Source organism: Corvus kubaryi, unplaced genomic scaffold, assembly GCF_017639235.1.
Source record: "Corvus kubaryi isolate FWS band 111438036 unplaced genomic scaffold, C.kubaryi_AGA036_p1.0 37398, whole genome shotgun sequence".
Classification (NCBI taxonomy): Eukaryota; Metazoa; Chordata; class Aves; order Passeriformes; family Corvidae; genus Corvus; species Corvus kubaryi.
The window spans coordinates 31,208,544-31,229,809 of record NW_024581137.1 but is presented as its reverse complement, the minus strand read 5'-3'; the positions used below and the strand labels follow the sequence as shown (position 1 = coordinate 31,229,809).

General features: G+C 37.8%; 1 long non-coding RNA gene across 2 annotated transcripts in view; it reads left to right on the top strand.

The window, feature by feature from the left end:
* LOC121671636 overlaps positions 1 to 21,266 on the top strand; it is a 296,300-nt gene that overhangs the window by 5,253 nt on the left and 269,781 nt on the right. For both annotated transcript variants that reach the window (XR_006018558.1, XR_006018559.1), the window contains exon 2: positions 9,571 to 9,733. This is a non-coding gene — a long non-coding RNA (uncharacterized LOC121671636). The remainder of the gene's footprint in view (positions 1 to 9,570; positions 9,734 to 21,266) is intronic.

Here is a 21,266-nt window from a genome sequence, read left to right as displayed (position 1 = left end):
GGACTCCTGTTTTCTCTCTCTCAGATCTCTTTACAGAGGCTCCTCTACTAGCTCACCGTAAGCCACTTGAGGTAACAATATACATGTAAGCTTAAACTGTTTAAATATTAGGTAGTGGGTAACCTTTGTTCTCTGAAGCCGAAGCCACGTCCTGGGCCTCACAGGGGCAATCCTGCAGCAGCTCTGCAGAGCAATGACAGTGCACAGCTGGGGTGGGCAGCTCTTCTCCCAGTGGTCTCCCACCTTCTGCCCCGCTGCAGAGCTTTCAGCTGCAGCTGTCGCAGCTCATTTCCTTGCATGTCTGCCCTTGAGAAGCAGCAGCAGGATCATGCTCAGATCTCTGCTGCTGCTGTTCACACATGAGCTTAAACTACCCACAGAGGTCAATTTGTGTGAAAACTATGAAACAGACTGGCTGAACTGTGGGCAGATAATTTTGCCTTTAGCAGCCTCAAGATGAGAGATGAGACAGCAGTGGATGCAGCAATATCTTCAACTACTGCAGCTATGTGCTTCAGTGGACATGTCCCAGACTCTTGGGATGAAACCAGAGGGAAAAAAAAAGCCTGCACTACTGTAAATTTTTAGGAATTCTGATTTCTGGTCTAAATACAAAATATTAATTTGTAGCTTCTTATCTATAAGACAACACTCCAGAAAACAGATTGCATTGTGTTATAACTATAGCCATTGCTTTCTGCACTATAGACTTGATTAATCCTATCCATAGTAAGAAATAAAACATGGTGTTTGCATCTGTGCATTTCCACAAGTAGATGTAAATCACAAGGTTTTCTGCAAATACTTATATTAACATACTACGAAATGTGAATGAGACCATATCAGGTTTTAGTTGTCTTTTCCTCAAATTATTCTTCCTTCCAGAAGCATCTGGTACTGGATTCAGAAGAGATGTCATTACTGGATTTTCCTTGATAAGGAAGGATTCTACACCCAAGTATTTCAAGACTGTAGCTCTTGAGTCTGGATGTGGATCAGCTTCATGCTGGAACAAGACTGTCATTGCTCTTTTTGTGCCCTGCTTTCCACAAAGAAAATTCAGACATTGGCAAAACACATTTTTGTCATACCCTAGATATTCCCCACTCTATAATACAAAGTCAGGGAATAAGAGTTGCAGGACATGCCTTTGAGATAAACAAGGCATTTGTATCCATCTTCTTGTTCTTCCTTTCTTCACAAGATTTTGCAGTGCAACATTTGGCGTAAGTTTTACATCAATTGTCCTAGTAGTCAGGGCTTCCAGGTCGGAACATGCTAGCATCTACATGTTGTTATCTCTTGATAGTTGAAAAATACAAGCATTGCAAGCTCTGATTTTTCAGGAAATCTTGTCTTAACAAAGAGATTTGATTCTTCAGACTGAACACAGAAGTTCTACACAACATGGCCTGCCAGGGTTTTACTTTGAGCTTGAAGTACTCAGCAGATGAGACAGATTCAGGCTAGATATTCACTGAAGCACAAAAGCAAAACTCAGAGTCACCCATAGGTGTAAACCAAAGGAAATGGCACTTTTCCATGAACAAGACAAATGAGAGAGCAGATCTCCTTATTGCTTCTGCAGTCACTTTAAATCCAAAAGAGCTACAAGACAAAGGTTTATACTCATTCTGGAAAATGTTCCAGAGCAGGGCAACAAATAGTGAGGCTCAGGAGTCCCAGAACAGGCAGCAAGATGTGAGTCCTGTTTGCAGCATCACTGAGCAGTTGTTCTTGTTGAACTGAGAAAATAGGGCTTCTAGCTCATCTCTTTAAATGGACTTGGCCAGTTGCTTTTGAAATCCTAGCTTTAAGAGGAGCTCTGTAGGTGTTCGTATTTACAATGGACAGAACAAAATCTTCACACTGTTACACAGCATGTTTAATTGATCTAGAAGTTGATTTTAGCCCAGAACCAACTTTTCCATCTCTGATTCACTGCAAAATTGACTGCCAGATTCTTATTCAGAAGACCATAAGTCTGGCAGAATTAAGGTCATACTTCAGCAGTCAGGAAATCATAGATCCTCTGCATACAGAGTGACAACCTTTCTGCTGGGAACCCTGCAGTACTTATGTGCACTTACACCCTTTCTAGAAGCTCATGGACAAAGCAAGAGCTACCTTGTTAAAAATTGTTTTTTTATCATTAGTATTCAGAGTCCAACAAATGAATAATTAGAAGACAATAAATTATTTTAGAATTTGCAGAAGTGGGAACTCTAACAATCCCTGTGTGACAGAAACATTCCAGAAGAGATGTTTAAATGAACTTTGTTTTGCTTTCCACCATGCAGCTCACCTTCCTCTCTGGTTTACTAACTCTGGCTTCAGAAAATGCATGTTCAGAGGAAGTGGTGCAAAAGTTTAACGCTGCCTCTATTATTATAGTACTGTACATATACAAAAGAACTTTATTAGATGCAGCCACAGTTTTCCATTGGATTGATTCTGTTGAATTGTTGTATTCTGCAATTGTGAAAGTGAACTTGTGTGTTAATGTCTATGTGGTTTTGAACCAGATTTAAGATGTTCAATGGACAGTTCTTGTATGATCACGTTTCCCTCTTCAAAACAGGAAACCTGGAGGCACTTCCAGTATCTTTGTAGACTGCACACTGTATATTACTGAAAGACAAAAGAAGAGGCATATTGTACCACTGCTTTGGAACCCCCTCTCCCCTTTCTTATAGACTTCCTTTTTCAAAGTAACATTACTGAAATGATTTAATTTCAGAGGGCAGATAAATCATGAAGTTTAATCAAATATAGATGATGTAAAACTTTGTCAAGGTTATGGACCAGGCCTTCACAGTGCTTCCTTTGTATTTCACTTGAATTGGTGATTGTCTTCCTGTTCCAATACCATTCTCTTTCCTTCTATTCAGGGGTTTTCTATTACCCTCCAGACTATTGTATGACTGCGCAACTAACACAAAGTCCTTTGTATGGTAGAAATCAGGCACAAAATAAACACACCTTAATCCTGCACTCTCAAAACCTTCCTTCTTTCTGCACGTAAATACAGTTCCTATTAAAAAGAAAGTCAGAAATCTATGACCCCGATGTTGCAGTGCTAGCCAGCTGGCAAACTCTTAAAAAAGTTGGGAGATTTCTTCCATGAAGTCCACTGCCTCTGTGACACAGCTCTACTGCAAACAATTGCTCTGTAATGTGACTGTTCCAGCTTCCTATACTGACAGTCACAGTACTGACTTTAGCCTCTGTAGGAAAGGAAATGATATACAGACATGTGAAATGGGGAGTATGGTCCTCTTAATGACACCAAGCTTTGGAATTTTATTCTTTGCGTTTGTTTACTCAGCCCTTTCCTATTCTTGTATCCTGCATAATAAAATCATTTATTCAAGTGCTGTTTTATGCCTTTTGGTTCTGCACAGCTATGTGAGAGGAAAAAGGAGGAAAGAGCTTTTTCCTTTGTGCAGGCTGCAGTCCTTCCAGCTTCTCCTTCCTGGTGTCAGCACTTCCCAAGGAAAGGCAGGGCTCCCAGTGGCCATCAGCAACTGCGGAGCACATAAAGAAGGAGCTGTGATTTTCACTATTCATTCTGATTTGCATCACTTGGGTTAGTGAGGAACAATATGATCCTACCACACAGAACTGATTAAAACAATAGCCTGGCCTCAGACATATGCAGCTTTTTTGGTAATTTATCTTGTCCTTTCTCTTGGAACAGGTATAATTTTTCTCTCTCCCCATTCCCCCAACTCCTCACATCAATTTCCCACAAATTTATGAACAACTTGTCCATGCCTGACATAATTCCACATACTAACAAGTCAGCAAGGAATTAGAATTTGTTTTTGTATAACTTGTCTCATGTTTCATGCTCACTAAAATTATTGGAGTACACAGTGTGATTGCCTTAAGGATTCCTGAGGGTGATTTTCTCACTGCTTACACGATTTGGGTTCAGGGATATTTTTTCCACTACAGCTGCCAGAATTGTCTTGTGATCCTGAAATCATTTGGTCAATTGAGCATTTGTCAAGCAGCCTCTGCCTTGCTAAGGGTCTTCTGCTCTTTGCTGTGTAGTATTTGGAGCAAAGGAGAAAGATGGGAAGCAATCATCATATATGCAGCACTAGCAGAAAGTTGTTAATAGATTACTCAACACCTGCTCTCCTACCAGGGACCTCTGAAGGGGAACATGGGTTTTTATTTTATAATAGTTATCAAATGTTGGCTTTGCTAAAGTCTTTTTTCTGTCTTGGGTTTATTGACGATTTCACTCTTGTAAAGAGTATATGGTAGTCAGATGCTTTGGTGGGAGCTCTAAAATGCTGCGACCCAAACAACCAGAAACAAGTGGTACTTCGTGTATTTGGTTTGCATGTGTTTTTAAAGATTTGCATATGTTCTAAAAATATCAATGTTGTTTTGTAAAAGAAAAGCTTTCTCTGTGTGAAATGCCAGGAAGTTTATTTAGAAGACTTTAGCAGAGGCGCTGCTGTAGATTAGAGTGGTGGAAAATTGTGAACTGATGAAATGGGTGGCAGGGAATTCAAGAAAAATGTATTACTCTGAGAGCAAAGAGTAAATAGAAATGTCTTGTTTTAAAAAGCAACTGAAAAGAATTACCAAAACAGATTTTTTAATGGGTTTGGAGGGGTTATATCTTATATATATATAATCTTGAGGTATAAAATGTCTCCTGAGGTTTTGATGGCTGAATGCCCGATCAGAGCCATGTTTTGCTTTTGCTTTGATCTCCGATGCAAGAGAAAATATGTCATATATTCCTGGTATCCACCCAGTCCAGTCCAGAACATCATAGCATTTATCTGGAATGTAAAATCACCTCTTAATTAACTTTTGCACTAGCATACACATTCCTTTCACTTCTTCAAGTATGAATTAACACAGCTCAGACTGGGATTTTCAAAGGAGCTTTGGTGAATTAGTTATCCAAATCCCATAAAAACTAATTCTGAACGATATTTAGTTATTGTGCAGTTGTTTGAAATCAGTTTTACAATTTTATTTTAGTTACGGCCCATTCTGACTATTTAAAATTATTTGGAAAATGAGTTTGGGCAGTAAGAGGCTCTAATTATTTTCTAAATCTCCATTTACATGTTTTTCATTAAGATATGGTTAAGTGTATTTCCTTGCTATATTTCTAAAATTAAAAATAATGTCTTATCCAGAACACTACACATGAACAACAAACTGAATCAGCAGAGGAAAAATATACTTTATAGTTTTTCATTGATACAATAATCTGACTAAGAAATAAGATTAAGGATGATAATTAACTCATAGAGGAAAGTCTAGCTCTTCTGTTAATGCCTTTTAACAAATGAACTTGCAGGTCTGTTTTCCACTGACAGACAATGTAGAATTTAGGATACTTCAAGGTTGTATATGTTAGGTTGGAGTTCCATTGGAATAGAATGAAGTGGGAGATGATGGGAGTGGTTTGGTGGAGACATCAGAAGGAATGCATAGTTAGAGGATAGGTTGGTGTCTGTCAGAAGGGAGCAGGATGCTTATGAAACAAGGGTATGTCAACCATAAGAGAGCTAGTCTTAAAAAGATTTTTCAGTGCCTATAGGCTGTTTCAAGTCAGGCTTTGTGGGTTTAGAAAAGCAGTAGGAGGTGGTCATGAAAACCATGATTTAAAAGTTCATGAAAAAAAAGTCTGATTGCAAGTTCAGCATTACTCTTGAGTTCTGTGTTTTTCAGTCTTTCCCCCTGCCCCTCTTTTTCTAGTCATATTTAGTTTCCAGAGAGCACTCTTGTCTCTGAATCAGAAGATGAAGTCTTGTTGTTGAGGTTTATTTTTGTTTGGGGTTTTTCTTGTAGCTTTTTTATGCAATTTTTTTCTATGGAGTCTCACAATAGGAGTAACTAAGAACAAAATATATATTCCCAAGATTCAACACTGTTTCATATTAAAAATATAGTAGGAAATATTTTTGTAACACTGACATCAGCTCCAGTATTCTCTTAGCAACTGAGTGAACTGAGACACAGAAAACATGGAAATAAATTACATATACCCAGGTACTAAATCCTGAAGTCTGGATTTCACAGCTGGGCTTGGATCATTCTGGGGAAAAGGGTCTGTTTAAACGGAAGACTTGGGAGCTTTGTTTTGACTCAAGACATGTATTCAGACAGAAATTCCAGACCTTTGAAATTTTGCCAGGCACACTTTAAGGGCAGTTTATTGTGTGTACAATTTATTGTTATTGTTATTTATTATTTGCTTAAATCTGATAGTGTGTTCAGTGCTGTGCAAGACAGATATGCTATCTAGCCTGAACGGTTCATAACGTAAACATCTCCAGGGATTTCAGGGCTTTAAGTTAAGGAACAAAATTAAACTAATGTTCTCCATGGCAAAATAATTCATTTGAATTCACACATGCAAAGAGATGATGCCAACATTCTAACTCCATTTAGTTACAAATATTAGATTAGAGAAGTGAATGGTTGAATAGTATTTTGCTTTTCATTAAATCCTCCATTCTGCATAACTTCATCCTTTCTTTATTGATTCCACATCACAGCTCCCCTCCTCTCCAAAAAAAAAATAAAACTAAAAAGAAAGGAAAAACAGGTGAGAAAGATTATTACATCACATCCCTTGTTAAAATAACATATCTTCCTGATGAAGGGAAAAAATGATGTAGCAGAAACTATGAACTATTTTCATAATTTATTACAAAAGTGAACAACGAAAGTTGGAAATTGTATTTAATTCATATGTTCAGTGAAATGTTATATATTCTAAAGGCTTCAGATTTCAAACAACATACATCCCTATAATCATATCAGCAACTATATTCAGATAAACTTCATGGTTTTTCCATATCTAGCACAGTGGCAGGGAATAGAACCAGGACTTGCAAAAATTACATATCCCAGTGCTTCTGTGATGGATGTTTTCTTTTGTAATGCATTGCTGCTGGATAAAAAGGAAATGGAATTTTTATCCAAAAGATGGAACCACCAGATCACATCAGAATCACAAAAAAAAATCCTTCATCATCAGATCCCAAAAGTATGCATGAAGAACAAATACCTTTCTTTTTTTTTCTCCCTGGGCTTACTTGCTATCTTTAATGTTTTCTTCTTGAGAATCAGATCGTAAAATACGGAAAAAAAATGCCACACCATGTAAGAAAGTGGTGTAAAAGGATGCTGTGAGCCCCAATATCTATGGTTACAAACACAAAACATTCTTCCATCATGTGAATAGCAAATATACTCCAGGCTTTATTCCAAGTGAATACCTCTTACCACAGAAAAGGCTAAAGCAGATCACACCCTAATGCTTGGGCAGCGAGAGAAGACTTTCCTCTGAGTTTTTCCTGTTTCATAAAGCACTTAAGATCAAAGTAGAATTGTCTAACCTTAAAAAGAAGAAACTGCCCTTGAAATTCCCCTATCCTGAAATATTGTTAGCTGCAGAACTTCGAGCAGAATATTTTGCCACCAGCATGGAATACTGTCAGAGAGATTAGAAAAACTTTGTTTCTTTTTTTCACTAGACAGGATTTAACTTTGCTATTTTCTTGAATCATGGAGATCAGTCTCTTGATGCTTGTTCTTGAAACCAGAAAAACTTTACAGTCCATGGTAAGCATTGACTAGTCTGTGCTAAAACAACTGTTACAGTAGTTGATTTGGCCGTGGTCAGTAACTGAAGATCTCTTAAATGGGTGAAGGCAAGCATCATAAACAGTGTCATTTTCTTTTAATTGTAGGAAAAACAATGAATATAGGGCTGGGAATTAGGGCTCCTGCCTTGTTTCCAGATCTGCAGTGCTTTTTATGGGCAGCCTAGCAGGAAGGTATTTGCATTTGTTGGGACCAGTGGATAACCAGCCTCTGGAAATGCTAGACCTTGATATTCGGTGAAACTCAGTTTCCTCAGCTATATAATTTAGATCATAATGTGTGTGTGCCTCACAGAATTAGTAATTAATTACTGTTTGCATAACATGCAGAGAGCCCCTGGTAAAATATACTTTGAATATGCAACCAAACTGTTCATGCGTGCTTTTTCTTGTTCAGGTGTGTTTTTTTCCTGGATTCCAGCTTTCTAACTAAGAAAGATCCAATATAATAGAAAATTATGGTACTTTTCAAAGTGCACAGGCTCTGAGGAAAAACATAAAAAGCAACACTGGTGATATTAGACCCACATGGCAGCTGACTGGAGAAAGTTTCACTAATGGAGCACTTTGAGATTCTCATATTTTCTGCACTGCAAGCTAGTCGTTGGAAGCAGAAGCTTTACTGCACATAAACAAATCTGTATCTTTCCATAGCTGAAGGAGGCCAGAAGCTGAAAACAACAACAAGACAAAGGCACATACCGTAAGAAAAGGGAGGAAAAAAAATCACTAAAACACCCTGAGCCCTGTAGCTAATGGAAGGAGTGCTTGAGATGGCAAAGTGCTTAGCTGCCAGCCCAGGGGCACAGTAGCACTGCAGGATAGAGACTCACCATGCTTGAGTTATAACATGTGGATCGTAGCTAATATATTGTTGGCAAAGTGCTCAGGGCCAAATTCACTCTCAGTAGTACAATTTGAGCTGAACAGTGCCCTGAGGACAGAGAGGTGGAAGGGGCAATAAGCCAGCACGTTTCTGAAATGTTATGAAAACAGGGGGGTGTTGCTCATGTTGGGAACTGCTCTCAAGAGATGATTACACAAATATAAAAAAAATGAGATGCAGAGCTCTCCTGCTCTCCCAGAGCAAGTAATTAGAAACTGCAAATCATAGCTGGCTCTTTTGGGTGTCTTTGTCCTACAGATCGAAATGCCTTTATAATGCAAGTGTTAAAAGAAATTCAGTAGCCTTTTTCTCCTTTCTGCTCATATAAGGCCTGATCTTCGGTGAATATACAGATTAGGACTGGGTTTAGCAGGTTTTGGATTAAAATCCTTGTACCAGAAAGAATTGCACAGAAGAAATCTTGTAATATAGTGTTCTTCAGCAGAGAAGTGGGCTGTAAAAAACTGTGTTTAAGAGCATTTAATTGGTTTCTGGTAAATATCCAAGTGCTTCTCCTGTTGTCGTTCACTCTCACACTGAGTTTCTTTCTCTCTTGTATATTGTGCAGACTTGTTAGTTAGGTAGTACTTGCTTTAACTGTGTTTTATATTGTGTTTTAAAACAGAAAAAACCAGTAATCTGGAAAATTCAATAAAATTTAAGGAAACTTTACAATAACAGATATTTAAATTCTGCAGAAAATATTAATTCATTATTTGTTCCTGCTCTCTTATCAGCTCTTGAAACTTAGATAAATATTTTATTTTGCTATTTAATGATCTGCTAAAGTGCCTGAGAAATGATCTGCCTTTTTTCTACTTACCTCCTACTCGTGATGTATGAATGAAAAAATAGCTTTGTTCCTCATCTGTTGCAGAAAACACATTCTTATCATTTACAAGAACCAAAAGAACAAGAAGAAAGAATAAAAAGTCTGAAGAGAGCATATGAAAATGAGTCAAATGTGTCACATTTGTGATCACAGCACACTGAATAATAACTCACACCACCTTTTTTTCTTTTTTTTAGCAGGGAAATATAACACTGAACTACTCCTTGTACAAGATGGAATCTGGCCTCATACACAGAACATTTCCAGTTTTGCCTTTCATTCCTGCATGAGAACAGCCCTTTCTCCAAACTAGAAGGTGTCCTAGAAGGAACAGTAGGGGTGGTCCAGGGTCACTACCTGGTGAGTCTCACCTGCCTTGAGAGGCTCAGGAAAATGAATGTTATTAAGTTTTTCCAATATGTCTTTTAGTGATGACTTGAGGAGAATTAACACAGGATCAAGTTTCTGGAAAAAGATAATTGTCAGCTTTTAACCTAGCAGTATATAAATACAGCAGTACAGCAAGATCTGGTTTAGAGCTAGTCAGTCAAATACAGGAAAGGGTTCATATTTCTAAAACTGTAGGTAAGAAACCCTTATATCGTTGAGAAAAATATTTTGCCATCGCACACTTAGCATCAAGGATGGTTGTTTTTCAGAGGATGCAATGAACTTCAAGCTGAACTTGGAGCTGCAATGAGGCTCTGTATTCTTGTCTTAGAGAAGGGTTCAGACATGAGAATTTCTGGCCCTAAAATACATGAAAAAATAAAACAGAACCCACCATTCTGTATGTTTGTTTCAGTTATACTGAAGCAACTATAGTTATACTGAAAGATATCATGGCCATCATCAGTTCAGTCCAATTTAGAAAATGGTCTTTTGTGGTAGCTTAAAAAACATTTACGTCTGATTTGCTGCTCTAACTAGATAAAATGGATTTATGTAAAGCTCATTAAGAACTTCTTCAACTGTTGTTAGGGAAATGAAGTTAGAATCAGAAACAGCATGTCCTAGAAATGGAATTTACCCTTTCACCTGCAGTATTCCTCTGGGCTTTTTATATATAGTTTTATTTGTTCTAAATAAAAAGCAGACTCACTGGCAAAATTTCATGACAAAATTCCAAGAAATTCACCTCTTAAAAAGTGATAGAAAAGAAATCTTGTTATATACATTTCTGTATAAAAGGTATTATTTTGTTTCCCATTTCCTGTTAATCTGGAACAGAACAGCAGGAGAGTATTACAATACATGGTAATGTGGAGAGGACATTCATCCAGATTTCTGGCCAACTATAACAGCAAATTCTCAGAGGAGATCCTATTAGAACCATCATGGGAAGGAAAAAGTCTTGTAACCATTTACTATTTATTTATATATTTTAAATTTGATTCTGGAAAAGTTCAGACAATTTCAGTTTCCCAGGAAACCTCCTATCTATTGAGATGTTTTATCACTGCTTGCTGTTTTGTCATCATTCATGGCAGTGTAAAGTGGGTTAAAATGCTATTAGCTTTGTGGTAGCATGAGCAAAATCAAAATATGAGTTTTACACAAGGGCACAGCAATGAAAAAACACACTTCAGGGAAAAAAGCGTTGATGCTTATACAGACTTAGTAGAAACAGAATTCAAAGAAAACTAGCAACAGAACTGTTTAAAGTGGAAAACTCAGAGTAAGTCAGAGAAAGGACAGTGATAGGGATCATATAAGCAGTTTTTTTACCCACCTTTGTGGAAGGTCCTAATTTCCAGCCAGCTCTGTAACTTTCTGAGTGGCAACAAAACTACATGCTGGAAGCTTTGGTTTCTACATCCTCTCTGAGGCTGTCTGCACCCAGTTGCACACAGTCCTTTCTGTGACTCTCCTATCTGGCCCACCTGGTAGCCTTGAGCAGATAAGAACTGAAGAGGTGCCTGAGCCCTGGTCCACAGAAATTCATCTCACCCTGATGCTCCTTTAGGGGAGAGAGACATTATGAGTGGACAAAGTATAAAGCAAACAAAAACCTCAAAATAAGCAAATCCAATTATAGTCATCACTAAAGTTCACAGCCCTGGCTAGTCATTGAGTCTTTCTTGCAAAAGAAATTGAGAGTTGAGTTGTGACATCTTTCTCTCCTAAAACATAAAAATTATGGTTGAGTTAGTTGCCTCAAATTTGGAAACCCTGTATCCTTCATCTTCTACCAAACTAGGAAAAGTGGTATTCAACATGGTTTCTCATCTTTCAGATAACTCTTTTATCCTTTCATTGTAAGATACTGGGCTATCTTATTCAGACCATAGCAATTTTTTCTTTTTCACTGTCCTTGTTCTAAGGTAGAAACAGGGAAATTTACTGTGATAGTCTATTAGTGGCAGAAGGTAAGGAATTCTGGGAATCAGACTCTGAAGGTCAAGAAGTCCAGTTCTAGGTGCAGGAAAGTCTCAGTTGAAAAGCTGATGCCAGCTTTTACATTATAGGTTTTGACTGCATCAAAAAGCAGAAAAGAAATTAAGTGCATCACAAAAATAAAATATCCTCTGTTTGAATTCTTACAAAACTTTCAGTTTTAGATTTAGACATGTGAACATGTAATGCATCTGAGTAGCCAGAGCAGAGGAAACATTTAAAGTAAGGCTGAAGGAAAACTACTAAAGTCAGGAAAAAAATGCAGGTTAAGATTGGATTCATACTTCAAATGTAATAGAAGGATGAATAAAAACTGGTGTAAACTAGAGTTGCTCATTTGATGTAAACAGAGGAAAACAGGGGCATGTGTTGAACTGTGTTGTGAATCCATGCTCTTTGCTTCTTACAGGACAAGGCAGCTGTTATCCCTGTTATCTATTATCCTGTTATCTGAACAGGAGACTATGCAGCTACACTCACACAGACGTAACAAGTGACATGGGAGTGCAGAGTGTATTTGCAACACCATCGGGGCAGGATGCTTTCTATTAGGAGATCTCTTAACTTATTATGTGCAGTGTAGAAAACTATTGGAATTAATTGTTGAGGCTTTTTTCCCCTCTTCTGTATTCTACTGCTATTCATTCTAATTTTGCCAAATCAAACTTTGCCTTGCTTTTGGCTTTTTGCAATTCTGATTGAAAGATATTTTCAAGGAGAATTACTAATACCAACAAGTTTGGCTGAAGTCCTAATGTAATGCTTTTGCTGAAGTCAGTCAGCAGGAAAATCCCTTTAACAGATATTAAATGTCAGCCTAGGAGACAAGTAGCCCCTGCTGAAATCAATATCTGCTAGTGTAGCAGTCATTTGTGGTTATTCATTAAAACAGCAGGCTGCTTTTCCCACTGAATTAAAGACAAAATCCTTACTCCAAGCTGATCTCTCCATACTCCCTGAATTTTTGAAATGTTAAGGCAAGTTTATTAAGAATCAAGATTTTTTGATAAAAAGTTACTTTTACAGGCTGGCTGGTTAGAAAAGTTCATAATAGGTGTATGCCTGTGTAACATGATGAATGCATCAATAGCTGACAAAAGGCTTAGCATTACCACATATTAATAAGATATGTTTGGATTGAAAACAAGTGGAAAATGACCATAAAATTCAACTCCGTTGACAAAAATAACAATAACTAAAATCCCAGTGATTTAAAAAAAAATTAAATTATGTATTCTCGAGATACTGATTATATGTCCCAGCCAAAACCAGGGCACGCATGTATTATTTAAATGGAATAAGTGTTATTCCAGTGCTCATTACAATAGGCAGTTTTATGTGCAATAATAAGGTATTATTATTATTAACAATGATAAGTGTAAGGTGAAAAGGTAACGGTTCCTGTTTTCCTTAGCTCATATCAACCCAGGAAGCTGAAAGGGTGAGAGGTTAAATAGAAAGTCGGTGATATTTGTGGGTGAATTAACAGGGACACCCGCACCCCATGTTTGCTTATATTTGTCACCAAATGATTCCAGTTCTCCTAATTCAAATGAGAAAAAACTTTATTTAAGGATGTTGATGAGTACTTGAGTGGAAGTGGCAGCTCTTTCAAAGGAACACATAATTCAACCTTTATCCAAAAAACAACCAATGAGAGGTAGCAGAAACACTATTAGGAAAAAAGAAAGAGTTTTGAAGTTACAGGTTTCTTAATTAGGACCATAAAATCAGAAGGGTCTTTTAATTAATGAGCTGGACTGGACAGCAAGGGTTTGGTTTTCCATTCTAGAGAGGACCTTGGTTTAAGTGCTTCAAATCATGGAGGCCTCATACGAGGCTTGTAGGACACGGTACCACACTCTGACTTTTCATTTCTTTGGAAAGGGAATTAGTATTTCTCAAACACAAGGAATGTAAGCCATGCTGAAGCTGGGTAAATAGCTTATCTTAAGCAAACAGAAAAGCTATTTTTTTTAGAAAGAGACAGGTAGGAAAAAGGAAATACCAGCACATATATACGTATATATACACACATATATATGGCCTGATTTTGGTAAACTCCAATTAACAGACAGAGACTATCCTTGTACCTGGCTTGTGGGTGAGGTTCTGCAGGAGCGATTACAGCTTTGGTTTTCTTTGATCTTTTGTCATTGTAGTCCCTTCATTTGTATAAAAAGTCCCTAAAAATTGTAGTATTATTTTAATGTTTCATGTTGAAGTGTAACAAGTCCTATATCACTATTGTGTACAGACCTTGAATAAATCCCATGACATATGGTGCCTCAATAAAAGTAGCATAATTTTTCTGAAAATCTTTCTAATGCAAGTAGGAGTCATGGATGTTACACAGTATCAAAATTTAAGCCAATTTTATATAAAACCCTGAATATGTATTTGTAGAATAGTTTGATTTGAAAAGGACCTAAAGGTTACCCAGTTCCAAACCCCCTGCCATGTGCAGGGACACCTTCCACTAGACCAGGTTTCTGAAAGCCCCATTCAACCTGGCCTTGAGCATTTCCAAGGATGGGACATCCACAGCTTCTCTGGACAACCTGTTCCACTGTTTTACTACTCCTCCAGTAAAGAATTTCTTCCTCATATCTAATCTGTCCTCTTTCAATTTAAAGCCACTTTCCTACCAATATATGGTTTTACATTGGTCTGACAAAACTTCCTTAATGGTCAATTTACACCTCTTAACCTTCACATCTAAGAAATATTCATCACTACTAATTAAAAGTATGAAGGCTTATGAGAAATACCCACATATTGAAAGACTGAAGTGAACAGGAGATTCCTATATGAGATTACAAATTTGAGACAAAGTCAATTAAGTCATTGTGTTCATGAGAGGAAGCACTTACTGAAGTGATGACTTGGGTTCCTTGAGTTCGATAAAGATGGGAGTAGGAACCTTTGGGTTCAGGCTTCTTTGCTGGCTGAAATTTGAAACAAAACTCTTAAATAGCAAAATTATGAGAAAATAATTTGATCTGTTTCCCTCCCACATATTTTAGGTTAATTTTGAAGTGAGAGTGACTGTGGTATAACTAATGAGAATTTTATGAAATTATTATGACTGAATGCTTTAAATGATACTTAGAAAAGCAATTAGAAGTCATTGAATGAATGCATGTTATTCAATAGCTGACCTGGCTATGCAATTTGTAGTCTGAGATTAGAAAAGAGCGCTAAAGAGTAAGACCTATCTGCCTGTCACACTTGTCTCATTAGCAGTGATCAATATCTCTTTTCCCTGATTGTAAGTATGAGGGAGTAAAAGAACATCCACACAACAGTCAAGGAAATGATGCATAATTACTGGAGATATTTAAAGAGATAGTTTAAACAATTTCTTCCATTCCTGAGTCAGCTCCGCAAAAAAATTCACTAATAATTCAATGAGATTGATTCTGACTATTGAAATATAGGTAAGGATAGACTTATAACTGGTTTACCAATTATTAAACCAGAATTACCAAAAACAGGACTCCTTGCCCCTTAAAATCCTCCCACCAGAGTATGAGAAATCAGGGCCCAGATATCACCTCCCTCTTGAACAGTTAGTTTCACTAAGAAAGTGCTGTATTCTGCTAATAGACAACATGTTTTGTGTCAAAGGCCATTACAGAGGTATTAACATCTAACAATTTTTTGACTAGTGGAAATATTCCCAATACTGTTACAGTAATCTGAGCACATTGTCAGAGTATAGGAACTGTCATTGTACTGTAAGTATGGGTAAAGTAAGAGTGATACTTTTATACAGATTGATTCCTAGAAGAGATATTCTCATATTTATTGTTCCTACAGGAAGAAATTCTCATGGTTTGCCCCTATTATTCATCATCTAACTTTTGTTAAGTCTAGCTGTATTTGCAAGAGCATCATCTAATCATGGGCTATTTTCCTCTAAGGTCAAAAGTAATCCAATGACACTGTGTCATGACAAATTTTAAGAGGTTGTCCAGTTTGGAGAGGATTGTAGTTACTGTTCAGAGCACCAAACCCACCTACTGGCCACATGAAATGGGAAAGATTCATAACAAAACAGAAATCAAAAAGTACAAAAGGAATTTTTGTTCTTCTTTCAGCAGTACCTAGACCCAGCTCTATTTTTCTTTCCAGGATAGACCCCACTCAGGAAGAAAAAGTGAAACATTTATTCACTAGTGGGGCCAAATTTACCTAATGATTGCCAAGCCTTCATCAAACAAAGAATTGCCAGCAGCCATTAGAGGTACAATGAAGAAGAATACAATACTCTTATTGCCTAAATATTTTGTTTTTAAAATAACAAAAAACCCTATACCAAATATTGCCCAGTATGTGACAAGAGTGAAATAACAAAAGGAAGGCAAAGCAGTAAGGGCATACAAGCAGAACTGCACTGGCAAGAATCTGACCTCAGAACTGATGCTGACATGCACACCTGAAAAGCTGGTGGGTGGTGCATATCTCTTGCTCTCTGTGGTATTTCTCCATGTGTCTGCTGAAGTAATTTGATTGTTCACAATTATGGAAACAGAAAATATAAAACTGTTCATCTTGTTGGTTAGGGCAAATGCAGGGAATGTCACATTGTTTACCTTCTAGACAATCCTATGAGAAAAGCCTAAATCTGGTTATATTACAACAGCTGACCCCACAGTGGGCAACTAATTTAAGTGCAGGCCAGACAAAGTGTGGGGAATATCTTAATTCTGCTGCTTTTCTCAGTAAAACCTGTGTGCATTGCAAAAATCAATGCTACTGCTGCTGTGCTAACTGCTCAACACCACTTGTTTCTTCCTTGACTATATATAGGTTGTATATATTAGGTACTGCAGTGATTAGGGACAGTAAAACAAAAATCTGGCTTTTAAAACAAATGCATTGTATTGTCTGTGTGTGTACATGTGTATATATGTTGATGTGAATGTATGTATATACATATATCTATATATCTATGTGCACATACAGAATTTTTAAAAAAATGTTTTGGAATTTGCATGTAGAACACCCACCTATACAAAAATAAGAACTGGGAGGTGAATATTCAACTAGATAGATTCCCTCACCCCTCCCAGTTGACTCTCTGATTCACTGAGAGAGATTTAGACAGCAAGAATTAGGACCAATATCAATTTTGAATGATTCACATCACTTCTGGATTTTGCCCCAAGTGTATAAAAATAGAAAATTATGATAGGATTAGATTGCTGCACTTCCCCGTTCATTAGCCATTATTTCTCATTGTATTGTTTGTTTCATTTGTTTGTTTTGTTTTGGCTTCCTGACAAGGCTATTGAAGACTGCCTACAGAGAAACCACTTACTCAAATTGCTCCTTGTGGAAGGAAGGCAGAGTTTTAGAAATGAAGCTTGGAAAACTAAGCATCAGATTCTGCCTTCTTTTCCATATGGAGAACCTTAATTGACTTTGTTGCCAGTTATGTCAACAGCTGGAGATGAATTCAGTACCCCTGTGCAAATTTAAGGTTGTGAATAAATAGATGATGATGGCTTTAACTCAGGATTGTGTGATTATTAATGTTATTTGGGCACAAAACTGGCTTATCTTAATACTCAATACAAATCATATGCCTTGTTCTGTTATAAATAGAGGATTTGAGTGAGCAGGGGGGCAGCAGAGGAAATGAAAATGCAGGGATCCAGCAGAGGAAGCAGCTGTGGTGGCTGAGAGAGGACCAACATGAGCTTCAGGGGAATGCCAGTAATGCCATCCCCACCTTACTGCCAAAGTGCTCGAACAAGCAGACTCTTGCAAAATGACAGACAAACAATATTACCTTGTTGAAAGACCATTATTTTCTCCTATTGATGCTCCGTAAAAGCCTGAAACTTATTCCCAAGGAGTTTTCAATGTCTAAACCACTTCAGAAAGTTTTCCTGAGCTGCTCTCCTGAGTACACAAATAGCATTTTAGGTTACCAAGTGCTTGGTTAAGTGCCTGTCTTTGAGCTGTGATCAAATTAGACCAAGAGGTTACAAAAAGCTTTGCTTTACAGTTAGCAAAGAGGAATTGGCAACTTAAAGGCAAAAAGGTTCACCTGTTATTGAAAGAGCATTATGACGAGCTGCTGTGTTTTTGCAGGGCTCTGCGTGTGGTCTATTAATTTTTCTTGTTATGAAATTGAGTAGCAATTAGTGGAAGCATGCTTTCTGTTTCTCAGAACTATCAAATCTGTCTTCAGAAACTTGACATCTCCATTCCCTTTATTCCAGAAGTAGCATTGGATTATCTCTGGACCCAAATTTCTGGCATAGAAATATCACAGGTGGAAAATGTATACTGGAAAAACAGGTAGCTGACTTCTGAAAGTTGAAGCATATTTGGCCTAGAGAAATATTATGAAAAAAAAATTCTTGTCTCCCTGTGCTAAAGGGCACCTTGCGCTAGGTTAATAGCCAATATTTTACCAAAAAACACTGTTACATAGTTAAGAATAGAAATCATACTGTACTTTTGACCACAATTTATATATAGTACATCTGCTTTTATTATAGGATATGGATAATTTTTTTCTCACTGACTCTGACAGACTGAGCTCTATGCATTAGCAGATTTATATAAAAATCTTATTTCTGTCATATATACCTTGCTTACATGCATACTGATTCTTCTAACTGATATCAGAAAGGCTACTTACCTCTGTGTGTTCCTCTCCTTGTTATTAGGTGTAGTTTGAATGAATCCTAAAAGAATTTAGGACATCTAGGTAACTGTGTAGTAATAATTACATGAAGGAATTTATTTTCTTAATAAGGTAATTCTAAATTCATCAAACAGTTACATAAAATTACAGAAAATGTAGGCTTTATTATTTATGGCTCAAGCAAAGATTTTATAAATGTCTCTCTTTTCAGCACCTTCTTTAAATGCCTTTTTCTATCAGTGGTTATGTGCTAAATTGTTATTTTGCCTGAGGCAGTTTTTCATTAGGAAAAGGACAATAAGTTATGCGGTAACTCAAATTTAAGCAGAGGAATGACTGCTCTTACGTGATGGAGCTTTTTAGTGCAAGAACATGTGCACCAGGTGTCACTGATCAACAGTGGTTTTCACAACCAAAACCATAGGATTTTTTCTAGGTCTTCAGGATAGTGTTTGGATGTTTATTCATTGCTCTATGGAATCAGATGAGTTGTCTCTATAGTTTAAAGTACTGTCTTGAACAGTGAGGAATAGGCAAGCAAACAAGTAATGGTAGAGAATAACAGAAATGGGGATTCTCCTTAACCTCCACTAGAGATTGTTTTGTGCCCTGCAACATGTGAATTGCTATGCCTGTAATAGATCACCCCCAATGGAAGTCAGTGGCTCTGTGCCATTTCGTTTCAGATGAGAGTCTGCTATTTGGCAGAAGAAATACAATCTCTGTTTTCAGTCCATTTTATTCTTCTTGAGATGTGCTTGTTGCTTTAAACCTTCATCAATTTCTTAGAATCTTATTAAATGATCCTAAATTTATCATGGCAATGAATATTAGAGGTTAATTATGTACAAAATGCAATTATTTTAGTAGCCAGACGTAAATGTAATATGCTTTGATATCACTGAAACCTTCCAGGTTGTTGTGTTCTATCAAAATGTAACCAGAACTTTCTGACCTACCTTCTGTCTGTATCATACTACATTTTAACTGCTGCTATCATAGCTCATCTTAATTGAGAGTATAAATATGGTCTCTGTTTGTGATTAAATTAGCTGGCTGAGGTAATCTGTGTATATTCAACATTGATGGAAATTAGAGTACTCCTACTCCAGAAAGGTGGCTTTTTTTATTCTTAGCACATAGAGGTGTTCTTTTCTGCTCATTGCTACACTCAAATTCTTGTTTACAGGCACAGTAGAAACATGTCCTTCATATATAGTTAAGAATTTATTGTTATCATGACTGAAAATTTAGCAGCCTAATTCAAGAAATTCTATGTGTAGTCCTAATAGAAAAAGAAAGTAATACTTATAGGTAAACTTGTTACGTGCACAATTCCTTGTTCCTACCCCTTTTCATGTGTTAGCCTCATGTCTCTACTGATGCTCTGGTTGATGGTTTCATGCTGATGCTGTTGATGGGTGTAGTGGTTTGGTCCAAAATACTCATTACTGTTTATCTGCTGTGAGATAAGAATTAGGAGAAATGCAAAACAGGCACCAAACTTGAAAGAATATAAAGAAGTTTATTAACAGACCTAAAAGAGGGAAAAAAAATTATACTGCCTTCAGAACTCTCCTCCTCCCCCCACCTTCCTCCCTTCTCCCACTGACAATGTGAAAAGACAACCCTTAAGATGTTCAGTCTGTTTACCACTTCCATAATAACCTTGTTCAGTCCATTTAGAAAAAGAAGTCTCTTCTTGCTCATGCTATGAAAACATTATCACAACGAGACAGCCACCCACTTCCAAATATTGTTCAGTCCATTTAGGAAGAGGAGTCTCTCTGCCTGCGTGTGAGTCCTTTCCCCCGACTTGCAGCTTTTCCCGCAACTGCTTTCGAGGGTCCACTCTTGAAGTTTTTTGGGGTATAATTTTAAGGTTGAGCCGTTCAGAAACAAAAACAGAGGCCCTTCTCCTTCCCTGGGAGCAAAGGGTCTTCATCATCCTCATCGTTAGGACTATCTCTGGGAGCATCTCTAGGGACTGAGGTTTTCTCCCTTCCCATTTGGAGCAAAAGTCCTCATCTGGTTCATCTCTCCCTGTCCAAACTTCTCATGAAATTACAGCTGCGTCAGCATCTGCCTATCTCAGCGCAGGTGCTCTTGCTTATGAGTTGAACACTCCACCCCCCAGATCTTCATGAAATTACAACAGGGTACTCTGATATATCATAGCTTCGCAACAGAATTTCAGCTTAAAGCATCTCCTCTCTCTCTTCCCTCAGGATTTCAGCTCTTCACAGCAGTAAAAGGGTTAATCTCACCTCGGCCTTGCAGCTTTGCAGCTGGAATGTTGAATGTTTCTTATCGCAGTGGAGAGGGGGGAGAGCCGAGCCGCCCCGGCTGCCCACGGCAAGGCAGTGGGGGGGGTTCCACGGCTGGAACAGGTCCATGGCTTCAGGATGGCCATGGCCCGGCCTGGCCTGGCCCAAGCAGGGCCTGGCCGGGCCCACTGGGCCCTGCTCGGGCCCCGCAGCCACCTGTGCCAGCGCCGGAAACGAGAGAGAGCTTGGAGGGGGAGTTTGCCTATTCTTAAATGTGGATCACAGAGGTGATCACAACTTTAAGTGGCTTAGAGAATTGTCCATATTCAAACTGGCCAGCTGATAGGTTCTATCAGTTCCCAGAGGAAACTGTAAGCACCCCTTAGCAAGGACGTCCCTTCCGGGACTATGCTTGCTAACCTATGACAATGGGGCATTACAGTGAACTGTCATCATCTTGAGTATTTTGCCATGAGGAATATATATTTGCATAGATAGTTTCTTCTCACTTGTTCTAGGATTGATCAGGAGTGATTTTTATACATTTTCTAACATGCTTTTA